The sequence below is a fragment of the Lycium barbarum genome, chromosome 9 (assembly GCF_019175385.1).
Source record: "Lycium barbarum isolate Lr01 chromosome 9, ASM1917538v2, whole genome shotgun sequence".
Taxonomy (NCBI): domain Eukaryota; kingdom Viridiplantae; phylum Streptophyta; class Magnoliopsida; order Solanales; family Solanaceae; genus Lycium; species Lycium barbarum.
In genome coordinates this window covers 114,206,184-114,221,392 of record NC_083345.1, presented here as the reverse complement: position 1 = coordinate 114,221,392, position 15,209 = coordinate 114,206,184, and positions in this window count along the sequence as shown.

Genomic DNA, 15,209 nt, shown 5'->3' with positions numbered 1-15,209 from the left:
AAAAGAAGAAGAGGTTTGTCATGTTTAGTATATTTTCAGAAAAATAGTTATAGTTAAGTGATACAAAAGTAATTTTATAAGGCGATTCCCAAAACACGGATGATCATTTAAGAATTAACTCCTAGTCTTCTCATTGCGGTCCAATTGAAATTAAAATTCCAGAAAGTAGCAAAATATAAAACCAAACAAGAAAACAGAATTCACTCTGGTAACAAACTAGAAAAAAGAAAAGACGTGTACTTGTGAATCATGATTCATGTGAAAGAAAGGAGACTCCTTGTTTCACATGTTGTCTCTGTCAAAGAAGAAGAAAAAGAGACACACACACACAAAAAAAGATATGGACAAATTTGAATCATTTTGGTGGAGTCTTAAAAAAGGAAAAACTCCAAAATTGTTGAGCATCAACAAAGATAGTGAAATGTTTTCTTTTGTTGTTTTGCAAATAGTCATTGCCACGCATGCTTGAGTTGGAGTTGATATATAATTTCCTTATTTCTTAAAGAATACTTATATGATTGGATTGGTTTTTCTTGAGATATATAATGGGAAATGTGTATTCTAATATCTAAATTGATTACTTTTTCAAATCTTTTGGTGTACTACTGTTTATGGGGTCGACACGGGATGAATCACTCATATTTAACAGTAATTCTCAAGAGTAGTTTGTCTTGTGATTGTAAAAGGATCATTAGTACCAATAAGGGATGTGGTGGGATAGATATGATACTTTTACGCACTCTCGAATTCGACCCCTAAGTACAAAAAAAGTCCTGCGATTCCCCTTTGGTCTTACGCGGCGTGAATTCGGACTAATCAGGCCCCCATATATACGGATCATGAACACTGTCGTATAAGTAAAAAGATCATTAGTTCTTTAACTTCAAACACCAAGTTGATCATAGCTGACTCTTATTTTCACTATTTAGTTGTCACATTATATGAAATAAAGCACAATATGAAAAGGTCTTCTAGATGCACATATTTCTCCGGGAGATGACAGGGCATCGCGTTAGAGAAAGGGACCTCAATTTCACTAAAAAAACATTACATTTAATTTTGAGGTGTGCCTATGTGACGAAGGAGAATGAAATTTTAGTAAGTTCATCCTTCCGAATATTGAGGTGTGCCTATGTGACGAAGGAGAAGGAAATTTTAGTAAGTACATCCTTCCGAATATTTTGAGGTTTGAATATTCATCTAATTTTGAGATAGAATATAAAAGAACGTCCAAAACATCGTATGATATCACTTTTAATTATTATTATTATTATTATTATGATATCACTTACGTTGCATAATTAAAAAAAGTCTTGGTATTTCTAAAGGGTTATAGTTGTCATCCTCAAGTTGACTTTCTTAGGGCAACTAGATGATGAAAGTCCGTGCTACCACAGGCCCAACACAAAAAATAGTACTTCTTCTGTTTCAATTTATGTGATACACTTTTTTTTTAGTCTGTCTAAAAAGAATGATATATTTTTATGTTTAGAAATCATTTAACTTGAAACTTCCCCTTTTACCTTTAATGAAATTATTTAAATTCACACAAATATCTATGACTTGTTTTAGACCACAAATTTCAAAGATCTTTCCTTTTCTTTTTAAACTTCGTGCCTAGTCAAACTATGTCACATAAATTAGGACAGAGAGAGTACCTTTTAGTACTATAATTATGGAATTTTTATTATAGAAAGTATTATAATTCAATTAATTGAAAATATCAATAAATTATTTTACTTAGTCCGCTTCTCCCATAAATGAGTTTCCTGGTTTGGTTCTCCAATTGAAAGATTTGAAATACATCTTCTCCTACCGAGTTTCATGGCCTCATCTCTTTCTACTCAACAACATTGAAAAGCGTTTTCATGTGTTAGCATCTGTTGCAGTCTTAAATTTTTAAGTATAGACCAACTTCATCATTTTAAGAAAATATGTGTATACGTTTCTTGACCGTTTATATTTCGTCTTCTTGATATTATTCCTCAGAATTTGTGTGAGACGTATGTGTCTAAAATTGGTGCATTTTTATCCGTACCCAAAGGTATAAGTTTTAAATCTATTATTATTATACATATACCGTATAATAATAATAATAATAATAATAATAATAATAATAATAATAATAATAATAATAATAATAATAAACCTTGTATATACATAATTCGAAGGGAATTCGAATGAACCCCTCAATCCTACCTAGCTCCGTCCCTGGGTGTGTGGGAGATCATAGAGAAGGTAATGGGGTGTGAGTATTACTAACATAATGATTGAATTACACCGAGGAGTTATGACATCCACAATTAAATAATAATAATTGCAATATTCTCCGAGTTATAGTATGTGAGCGGTTTTTTAAGCACAAACCTTATTTGCAAGAAAAACATCGACTCCAAACGCATTTATTTGTACTTACTTAATCTAGTTGACGTTGTGTTACTTATTGTTTCAAATTACTACTCAAACCTACTGTAAACTGTTATTTTCAATTAGCATCTTGTAATCTAATAGAGTTGCCGATTTTAAGACAACCTCAATCGAGTAAGCCCTCATTATGAATCTCTCTCATTTCTGAACTCATTTTTCATTAACAAATGTTTCAAGATCGAGATTTATTGCTCAAATTGAATGGTGTTGTGAAAGTTTCTAGATCGTTTAAGGTAAGAGCTATATGTATTTTCAATGTATCAAGCTTAAATTTTGTAAGTAATAGAGTACTGTAACTGGAGAAGAGTCTTGGAAAGATGGTAAAGTTACCTCCGTGTGGTCTAGAGACAAATGCGAATCCTGGACTTGAACGTTATAGATCCTGAAATTCTAGGGCAACAATCTCGAATGTTAATGAATTCGAAATTTAATTTTTGTACATATTTAGTACTCCTTTATAGATGGTCAAAGTTATTAGGTTCTGCCGAATCTAAACAAAAGCTTAAGCCTACGTCTGCCTTTGCCTATAAGTCATAGGTTTGAGATGGGAAATTAGTCACTAATAGTTGTGTTGGGGTAGACCGCTTTAGCTCATATTGCCTTTGTAAGAGAATATTTGCCGTGTCTATTCTCATTCATTCCATAGGTTAATATACAGCATGTACAACATAATTGTAGGCTACAAATTAGGAACTAATTTGACTAATGGATTCTAACATATGCCATCCTAAAATAGAAGATTACAAAATATATGTCACCAAATATTTACATAATCTAACACACCCCCGCAGTTGAAGCGGTAGGTTTACGAACGGTTAGACTGCCCCGAAAATCATCAAATAGTACGCGCGGAAGACCTTTGGTGAAGATGTCGGCAATCTGATAACGGGACGGAACATGTAGGACACGAACCTCTCCACATCTAACCTTTTCACGAACAAAGTGAATGTCCATTTCAATATGCTTGGTACGTTGGTGTTGTACCGGGTTTCCAAACAAATAAATAGCACTCACATTGTCACAATAGACCAAAGTTGATTTACGAATAGGACAACTAAGTTCAAGCAACAGATTTCTAATCCAACAACATTCAGAGACAACATTGGCAACCCCTTTGTACTCAGCTTCAGCACTAGATTTAGATAGAGTAGGTTGACACTTGGAAGACCAAGAAATCAAGTTATCCCCAAGATAGACACAATAACCCGATGTGGAGCGTCGACTGTCTGGACATCCTCCCCAATCAGCATCTGTATATGATAGTAGTGACTGTAGAGAGGTTTTGTATAAATGTGTGCCAAAGTCAATCGTACCTCGAATGTAACGCAAAATGCGTTTTAATGCTTCCATATGCTGGACTTTGGGATCATGCTTAAACAAGCAAACCTGTTGGACGGCGTATGATATGTCTGGCCGAGTAAATGTCAAGTATTGCAAAGCACCTGCCAGACGACGATACTTCGTAGGATCCTCATACGGGGCGCTTGAAGAAGCGCTGAGTTTGCCTTTTGTGTCAACAGGAGTGGGGAAAGGGTTACATTGTTGTCACGACCCAACCCCGTAGGCCGTGACTGGTGCCCGACCTGGACACCCGTATACATACCTGTTAGACATAGTCAAACTGAAACTACGACAATACAGAAACTTATAACGGAACTCCAAAGTTCGTAACATCGTCATATATATATTTCCAGATCAACTGTCTCCTGAGGAGTCACAACTAATCATATCATGAAATAATACGCAAGCCGACAAGGCTGCCGATGCATACGAACATCATATCATAGCGCATCGTATAGACACAGCTGAACAAAACTCATACACAACCCACACATATGTCTACAGACCTCTAAGAGTACGAATAGCGAAATATGACGGGACAGGGCCCCGCCGTACCCCTGAATAAGCATATATATATATATATATATATATATCATAAGATCTGTACCGAAAGTCTAGGCTCTGGAACAACGGAGCTCTCCCAGACAGCAGAAAGGGAATCCTAAGCTGGCGGATCACCAAAGCGAGTATCTGCACCTGCGGGCATGAAACGCAGCCCCTCGAAGAAAGGGGGTCAGTACGGAACATGTACTGAGTATATAAAGCATGAAATACAGTAAAGAGGATCATAACTGAAATAGAGAGTACCAGAAACAAGTAGGACTTTTAAACATCAGTACACTTGCCTTATGAAATGAAAATCATGCATATCAACATCATATATATGTATATACCGTACCCGGCCCTCTAGTGAGGGACTCGGTGAATGAAGTCATCATATGCCCTCCTGGCCGCCATAACATATCATCACATCATCATATCATCATATCATCATATATATATATATATATATATATATATATACCGTACCCGGCCCTCTAGTGAGGGACTCGGTGAACAATGCAGTGAAACTGTGCACGATAACATACCCGGCCCGGGACTCGGTGAAAGACATATTGAGGCATGCACGAGCAGAGTAGTGAGTAACCATATGCAAATTAAAACATTATCAAAGACTCAATGAAATAGTCAAAACGAACTATCATTTGAAAATCAAGACAATAGTCATATCAAATACCTTTCGAATGTCACAGTGGATTATATCGGAATAGAACTTTTGGGATCATTTATACGTATCAGGATATATCAAAAGACCCAATGGAATAATCAAATGAACTATCGTTTGAAAATCAAGGCAATAGTCATATCAAATACTTTCGAATGCCACTAGGAAACATATCAAATAGAACTTCGGACATCATGGATACGTATCAAAACCATATGAAATAGCTTATGGAAATCAAGAACATTAGCCATCCTAGTGGCTCTAAGAATAGGAATTTCTTTGGAATCATATACATATCGTCTGTTCATTTTACAAAGACCATGCCAAAAAGAAAGAAGGGTTAGCTTTACATACTTGTTAGCGACTATTCGTAAATCTGTTCGCCTCGTCGCTCTTTTAGCCTATTTAATATAAGAGTAACGTTATCGTTAGTAACTATATTTTCTAGTTTATAAATCCGTAGGCCATCGCTTATAGAACTTATTCTTTTAACTTATATTCCTCGTTTAGGGTTTTCTATTAGTTAAATCCTTAATGAAAATCGGGCAGTATTTCCCCTATATATTCGCCTAACCCGATTTTCCAATTTTTGCCCTGTAAACACAGAAATACCAACAATGGATATATACATACAAAATTCTCCCAACTCGGCCCATAACAATTCTAACAATCCAACAACCATTTTTAATCCTTTCCCAATCCAAATTGCCAACGCTTTAAGATTATATTCCAAACAAACCAACACACGCTTTGTACACGATACGTTATACACTTGTTTCCTTCCGAATTTGTGAACCCTATCAATAACAACACGACAATAACATCGACTACCATTCATGTACAATAAAACTACTTCAATATCATTTTTTAATACAAGCTCAAAACAGCCTACCAAAACTACGACATCAAAATACGATTTCCGATCTTAACTTTACAAAATTACAAACACACGGAATAGAGCATAATTTTCCGTGAACAGCAGCACCATTAGTTCATCAAGTCTAAATCACAAGTTTAAGTTTCTCTTCCATAATTTCCATCCCCAACTAGTCGACTAAGGGCTAAACAAACTTAAACCAAAACAAAGATGGAATGGAACCTTACCTTAAAATTAAGACAAGTTGTTGCATACATGTTCTTGTAAGATTGTCACCATAGATCCCAAATCATCTAAGCTTTGGTTGACTTGAACTTGCTGCCTCTAATTATCCATTGAAGCAAAAGTTTCACCATAATTACTTGAACGTTGCTGCCCAATTCCTTTCTTAAAATGAAGTGTAAATGTTTCTCTTAACCTCCCTAAAATTAGGTGTTCTTGATTTCCAAATGAACTAATAATTAATCCATAAGGGCAAGTCTTTTTCCTTGGAAGCAATAAGCACGTCCATGGCTGCTTGTTTGCTACTGCTGCTGGCCGTGAGCCTTGCCAGCCATGGCTGCCTTCATCACGTTTTAGAGCACTTTAGGGACTTAGAATTTTTTTTTTTTTTAGGCAGTGGACTGCCATGGCCGTGAGTGCCATGGCTATGAGCTTTATCTTTTTCTTAGAAAGAAAGTGAGGATGAGATGTGAAATATATGACTTAGGTTAGTCATCAATTTTACATTCATATGTTGCCTCCTATGTGGACGTGTGTCCACTCCACCATGCACCATTTTGTGTGTTTTAATTTATTTATTTTTTTGAATGACCATGGAACTTTTAGAAATATTTAAAGGTGTTTGGGAGCATGGTTGATCTTTTCCATACATGGAATTAGCTGCTGCTAGCAGCATGCGTAAATGCTAGTTCCATTTAAGACTAGCTAGACTTCTAAAGTGTTGAAGTGAAGGTACTCTTTTTTTTAAAAAAAATCTTTTCTAAGCCTTTACGTGCATGCACTATATTTATATATATATTGTTGTCTATATAGGTAGGACCTTCTTTTGCTGCCACATAAATCAAGCACTAAAAGTGAGTCATATGATAATCGCTTACAAAAGTTACACGTGGAAAGTGGGTCATGATTAAAATGATCCACTAATTTCATAATTAAAGTCTAATCCTCCACTAAAATTATCCAATTATATTTATCCATGTATTGTAGTGGGGTTCACTTAATAATCTAATCATAATTAATTAATCCCTACTCTCCAATAATATTTTTACACTAAATAAAATTTATAAACAATTTATGTTTTAATTAAAAATGAGAATTAAACGCTTCCACTTTTTGTCCAAAAATGATTCTGCTTTTAACTCGAGTCGATTTGCTTGCGAATAATTCGACACATAAATATGGGGTATAACATCCTTCCCCCCTTTAAAACATTTGTCCTCGAATGTTAAACTGATTCTGAATTCTCAATACTTTCTCAAGTGTTCTCTCAGTTAATTATGCCCTTCATATATCTCTTCCGTTTGTCGATTCGCTTTAATTCATTATAATGCATTCCAGGTCTTTACATAGTCATTCCTATAATACTTCCTATTTTTGTTGCTTTCGAGTTAATTACTTCACGTCGTTGTCTTTGCTCTTCTCTTTATTTCATAGTTGGTTATCAGTTGTACTTCGGGCTGTTCTGCTGAAGTGTTATTGTCTCTGTTATCTGCATACTGTTCAGTTGTACAATCATCGATTGATTCAGACTTGTATTCATGGTACATGTAGTCATGACCCGTCTCTCTCTTTTTCTATAGTCACTCCCTTAAGATACCGTTTCCTTCATATCACAACTTTACTATCATCCCGTAACTAATAACTTGCTTATTCCGATCGTCTCGGTTAAATCATTTCGTAATTTCCTTTACTCTAACTGTCCATACTTTAGACATATTGTTTCGTGTCGTTTCTCTATTTTGATTCAAACTCTTCCATTGCCCCTTTTACCCAAATTTGCTCTTAGTTCTCCTGTCACGCATCCTATTGCAATCTTTACACAAGTATGTGTAGGTGCTCAAGTTAGCCCGGAAAATGCCTTAGCGTTGCCTCGCTAGTCTTTATGCAGACCCTATATTCTTCTCTTATCTCTCTCAATAGATATCAAGACTCTACTATGGATTTTGCCCTCCGTACTAATCATATCTTTGTAGTTTTGCCTTAAACCGTCTTACACCTTTCTTTGATGTACCCAAAATATTGCAACCGCATTGTTGTTACTGAATTCTTACTCTTCTTATTAAGTACTCACTTGGTCTCGTCCTTAACATACAAATATCCGTAGGTTGCGTAACTATTCTTGTACAATTTATACAAAATGCATCCAATCTTAGTCATAGTCTTTCCTTCTCCTGGCTTATTCTGCTCTACATATCTTATTGTACCATTGCTCACTTGCTGTCTATTTCGCCATACTCCTTCCCCTTCCTCTATCCACCGTTTAGTTTCTCATATCCCACTATAGGAGAGATTTCCTATCCTTTCTCCTTTACTACTTATATGTCACAATGTCATTAGCCAATAATTCCGTTGTCAACATCTTAACCTCAAATCCAGTATAGCCCTGCTATCCTTTATAATATCCTTTTAAGTTACTTGTTACCATGCTCTTGTCATATTCTTCCGTTTTATAAGCATCCACCTTCTGATGTCATATTATCCAAGGCCTTTATCCATAGTTATCAGCACTGTCTCAAATACCGTCTTGGCTTCTATATGTTTATTGCTGGCCTTCAAATCTCACTAATTTGTTTCAGCAAGGAATCTCACTTATAGTTTAGGAATCCACATTAAACGTGTTGCAGTGTCAGCTGTTTTTTATCTTACACTTGCATTCCTCTCATTCGCTTCCCCCCCCCCCCCCCCTTTTTGGGTGTACTCACATCATTATCTATTTATATTCCGCTCTATGCCTCCATTTCCAACTTTTAGATTCCTATGATTCTTTTTCCAATACATTTGATATATTGTGCCATATCCATGTCTTTTCTTTATACCATCTATAACTTAGATTACCCATGCACGAAACCTTAACACAATCACGAGGCAATGAGACTCTCGATATCTAATACAAAATCTTACCTGATGGTTGGTACTCGAGTAATGTAACTAATGTAGCAATTTGTCCGAAGCCACATTCCATTCATCCCAATCAGTCATTAGGTAGTGTTTATCGTCTTTTCAAATTCTCCATTCGGTAGCACTTATATTCTAATGATAAATGTCTCAAGCTTTTTCATAACACTATCTTTATCCCACGGATATCATCTGTTTCTTCTAATAAATTTACAATACATCAGTTGTTTCGCAAATCCAAAATCCTTGTCCTTTAAGGATTTCACTATTTTCGAGGTGAGGTCACATATACACAGTACTCCTTTATGCCTCGTGCTCTTTCTCCCTTGTCATATATCCACGCTAACTTCTAACTTGCTCAAAATCATATCAAATTCGTTTTAATAATGGCCTTGTCTCATCACTTTTTCGTCGTACTACACCCTAAGTTTGTAGCTATACATATCCCTTTTATCCTATACTCAGACTCAATTTTGATTTCGTCTTTATTGTTATTGCTATGCCATTTCATTGTTTTTATCATATATGTTTATCATAAACAGTATTGTACTTAATCAATTCTTGCATAGTTATATTTTGTGCGTATATGTACCATCATGTAATATGTCTTTGTTACTTATATGTATATTAATAAAGTTATGTCTTTATAACAATGTATATGTGGTTTCTCAAATGTAGTCATCATCAAAGGTTGTTCAATATAATTAGTATTCAATAAAAGTTAATATAGTATAAATGTGCATTTTTAATCATTTAATCCATTTTTCTTTTTTTTTCTTCATCATTCTATGAATTAGTGTTGCATTATTAGCTATCATATTTTTATATATTATCATTTTTTTTTATTAACACTCGTTTTTTTAAACTTTTTTTTTATCACTCATTTTTTTTTTTGTTTTTAGTATGTAACATTACATACATTTTTTTCCCTCACAATATTTTCCTAATTTCATCATCATTTTTTTTCTATACACTAACGTCACTATCTCAATATCCTACACATTTTACACGTGCTTTCCTCAATTCTACTTGTCTATTATCAACTGTTTGTTTATTTGTGTTCTCTCTCTTTACAAACTTACTATCATCCATCTTTACTAAACATCAATCATTCTAATTTTATCTCTTCATCGTGTTACGCATTCTTTCCCTTTACATTCACTTCACATCCATCGTCTTCTATAGCACTACACACATTACCACTCATCTTTACATTTGTATTTTTTTCATACATTCACATACTTTTTTTTGTATCCTCAAACTATTTATTCTTATATAATTAAATATACATTTTTTATACTATTATGCATACTTTTGTCTTATATTCTACAATTATATAATGTTATACGTTCCATAACACTGTTAACATACTCTGTTTATTACAAACCATTTAAATTTGTATTCTTAATAACATAACTTTTATATAACTATATTCTCAGTTTTCTTTATGCATCATCATTTACATTAGTATACTCCTTGTTCCTTTTCACCTTTCTTTTCTCATTCAAAACACTTTGACTCTCATGTCTATTATATCATACATCTTAATCTTATTCATTTCATGTTCATTGTATTATCCCTTTTTTAATAATTCTGTCTTCATTTAATTTACTTATTTTTTTGTTATTATTTTACTATTTTTTTTTTTATCTTTATTGATTCTTTTGTTTATACTTCATTTAGCAAGATTTGTTATGCTCACTGCTAATATTTGTGCTTTCATGTGCTCTATTAATTTGTATTGTGTTATAAAACTGTTTCCATTCATATACAATCTTTTGTGTATACCATCTCAGTAACATCTTTACTCTATGTTGTCCATATATCCTCCACTCTCTCTTGTTCTCATATTAATCATCTTATATTCATAATGTTTATATATTGTCACATCATAATCTAATCATATCATATGTTCCACAGTTCTTCTCATCATTCTCTATTCTACAGCTTACCACTGTCTTCTGCACACTTTTACCTTTCTCTTTTACTCAACATATCTTTTTTTTTTTTTTTTCATATTGCTCACTTTTTAGTTATTGTCATCTTTTTATAACTGTTTTTGTGACCCATCTAGCTATTTTTTTGTCAACTACCACTATATTACATTCTTTGTCCTGCCGTCACTACATTAACTACACTTGTTGTAATGTACTTCCTATTTTGTTCATACATTCAGTTTTTGTCCTCCATAACATACACAATGCTTCTTCTACTATACACCATACCATTGTCTGTTACTTTTTGTATAATCTCTTGTTTTTTTTTCTTTAAATGCGTTATGTGTCTCCTATTGTGAATATTATAAAGTATTTATCATTTGTTTGTTTTTATCTATTTATTACTGCACACTCTACGGTGTAACACTTTATAACCTAATCATCAATCTACATTCTCTTTCCTATCTGTCCTGTTATACCTTTCTATTTACCTTCTCTTTCATCCTCCAACTTTACATTCCAATCATATTTCAGTATTCTTACCTTATCCGACATGCATTTTTCGCACCGTTACTTACCCCTGTACTTTGTAACTTCCAATATCGTCAGTCGCTTTCTTCTATCGATGTCGTTCTTTAGCTGAAATCAAAGGTTAGTATAAGGAATTTCATTTCCTATGGCTGGGCTCTATCGCACGATCTAGGATAAGAAGGAAAGATAACATCCTAAATGTCCTGTAGCTTCCTGTTTATAGATGTGGTGCACAACACACCGATAAACAAGACTCTACTAGACACAGTCTGTAGATACTCTGAGGATGAACTGCTCTGATACCACTTTTGTCATGACCCAACCCCGTAGGCTGTGACTGGTGCCCGACCTGGACACCCGTATACATACCTGTTAAACATAGTCAAACTGAAACTACGACAATACAGAAACTTATAACGGAACTCCAAAGTTCGTAACATCGTCATATATATATTTCTAGATCAACTGTCTCCTGAGGAGTCACAACTAATCATATCATGAAATAATACGCAAGCCGACAAGGCTGCCGATGCATACGAACATCATATCATAGCGCATCGTACATACACAGTTGAACAGAACTCATACACAACCCACATATATGTCTACAGACCTCTAAGAGTACGAATAACGAAATATGACGGGACAGGGCCCCGCCGTACCCCTGAATAAGCATATATATATCATAAGATCTGTACCGAAAGTCTAGGCTCTGGAACAACGGAGCTCTCCCAGACAGCAAAAAGGGAATCATAAGCTGGCGAATCACCAAAGCGAGTATCTGCACCTGCGGGCATGAAACGCAGCCCCCCGAAGAAAGGGGGTCAGTACGGAACATGTAATGAGTATATAAAGCATGAAATACAGTAAAGAGGATCATAACTGAAATAGAGATTACCAGAAACAAGTAGGACTTTTAAACATCAGTACACTTGCCTTATGAAATGAAAATCATGCATATCAATATCATATATATGTATATACCGTACCCGACCCTCTAGTGAGGGACTCGGTGAATGAAGTCATCATATGCCCTCCTGGCCGCCATAACATATCATCACATCATCATATCATCATATATATATACCGTACCCGGCCCTCTAGTGAGGGACTCGGTGAACAATGCAGTGAAACTGTGCACGATAACATACCCGGCCCGGGACTCGGTGAAAGACATATTGAGGCATGCACGAGCAGAGTAGTGAGCAACCATATGCAAATTAAAACATTATCAAAGACTCAATGGAATAGTCAAAACGAACTATCATTTGAAAATCAAGACAATAGTCATATCAAATACCTTTCGAATGTCACAGTGGATTATATCGGAATAGAACTTTTGGGATCATTTATACGTATCAGGATATATCAAAAGACAATGGAATAATCAAACGAACTATCGTTTGAAAATCAAGACAATAGTCATATCAAATATCTTTCGAATGCCACTCGGAAACATATCAAATAGAACTTCGGACATCATAGATACGTATCAAAACCATATGAAATAGCTTATGGAAATCAAGAACATTAGCCATCCTAGTGGCTCTAAGAATAGGAATTTCTTTGGAATCATATACATATCGTCTGTTCATTTTACAAAGACCGTGCCAAAAATAAAGAAGGGTTAGCTTTACATACCTGTTAGCGACTATTCGTAAATCCGTTCGCCTCGTCGCTCTTTTAGCCTATTTAATATAAGAGTAACGTTATCGTTAGTAACTATATTTTCTAGTTTATAAATCCGTAGGCCATCGCTTATAGAACTTATTCTTTTAACTTATATTCCTCGTTTAGGGTTTTCTATTAGTTAAATCCTTAATGAAAATCGGGCAGCATTTCCCCTATATATTCGCCTAACCCGATTTTCCAATTTTTTCCCTGTTAACACAGAAATACCAACAATGGATATATACATACAAAATTCTCCCAACTCAGCCCATAACAATTCTAACAATCCAACAACTCTTTTTAATCCTTTCCCAATCCCAATTGCCAACGCTTTAATTAAGATTATATTCCAAACAAACCAACACACGCTTTATATACGATACGTTATACACTTGTTTCCTTCCGAATTTGTGAACCCTATCAATAACAACACGACAATAACATCGACTACCATTCATGTACAATAAAACTACTTCAATATCATTTTTTAATACAATCTCAAAACAGCCCACCAAAACTACGACATCAAAATACGATTTCCGATCTTAACTTTACAAAATTACGAACACACGGAATAGAGCATAATTTGCCGTGAACAGCAGCACCATTAGTTCATCAAGTCTAAATCACAAGTTTAAGTTTCTCTTCCATAATTTCCATCCCCAACTAGTCGACTAAGGGCTAAACAAACTTAAACTAAAACAAAGATGGAATGGAACCTTACCTTAAAATTAAGACAAGTTATTGCATACATGTTCTTGTAAGATTGTCACCATAGATCCCAAATCATCTAAGCTTTGGTTGACTTGAACTTGCTGCCTCTAATTATCCATTGAAGCAAAAGTTTCACCATAATTACTTGAACGTTGCTGCCCAATTCCTTTCTTAAAATGAAGTGTAAATGTTTCTCTTAACCTCCCTAAAATTAGGTGTTATTGATTTCCAAATGAACTAATAATTAATCCATAAGGGCAAGTCTTTTTCCTTGGAAGCAATAAGCACGTCCATGGCTGCTTGTTTGCTACTACTGCTGGCCGTGAGCCTTGCCAGCCATGGCTGCCTTCATCACGTTTTAGAGCACTTTAGGGACTTAGAATTTTTTATTTTTTTTAGGCAGTGCACTGCCATGGCCGTGAGTGCCATGGCTATGAGCTTTATCTTTTTCTTAGATAGAAAGTGAGGATGAGATGTGAAATATATGACTTAGGTTAGTCATCAATTTTACATTCATATGCTGCCTCCTATGTGGACGTGTGTCCACTCCACCATGCACCATTTTGTGTGTTTTAATTTTTTTTTTTTTTTTTTTGAATGACCATGGAACTTTTAGAAATATTTAAAGGTGTTTGGGAGCATGATCTTTTCCATACATGGAATTAGCTGCTGCTAGCAGCATGCGTAAATTCTAGTTCCATTTAAGACTAGCTAGACTTCTAAAGTGTTTAAGTGAAGGTACTCTTTTTTTTTTTTAATCTTTTCTAAGCCTTTACGTGCATGCACTATATTTATATATATATTGTTGTCTATATAGGTAGGACCTTCTTTTGCTGCCACATAAATCAAGCACTAAAAGTGAGTCATATGATAATCACTTACAAAAGTTACACGTGGAAAGTGGGTCATGATTAAAATGATCCACTAATTTCATAATTAAAGTCTAATCCTCCACTAAAATTATCCAATTATATTTATCCATGTATTGTAGTGGGGTCCACTTAATAATCTAATCATAATTAATTAATCCCTACTCTCCAATAATATTTTTACACTAAATAAAATTTATAAACAATTTATGTTTTAATTAAAAATGAGAATTAAACGCTTCCACTTTTTGTCCAAAAATGATTCTGCTTTTAACTCGAGTCGATTTGCTTGCGAATAATTCGACGCATAAATACGGGGTATAACAATTGTGACATGCCTGCCCTGTCAAGAATATCCTCTGCATAAGAACTCTGAGACATGAATAGGCTATTTTTGTCCCGGGAGATGGCAATCTCCAAAAAATAGCTCAACGGACTCAAGTCTTTCATTGCAAATTCCGTAGCTAACTTGGACATAATACCGAGTCTGAGAGATTCTG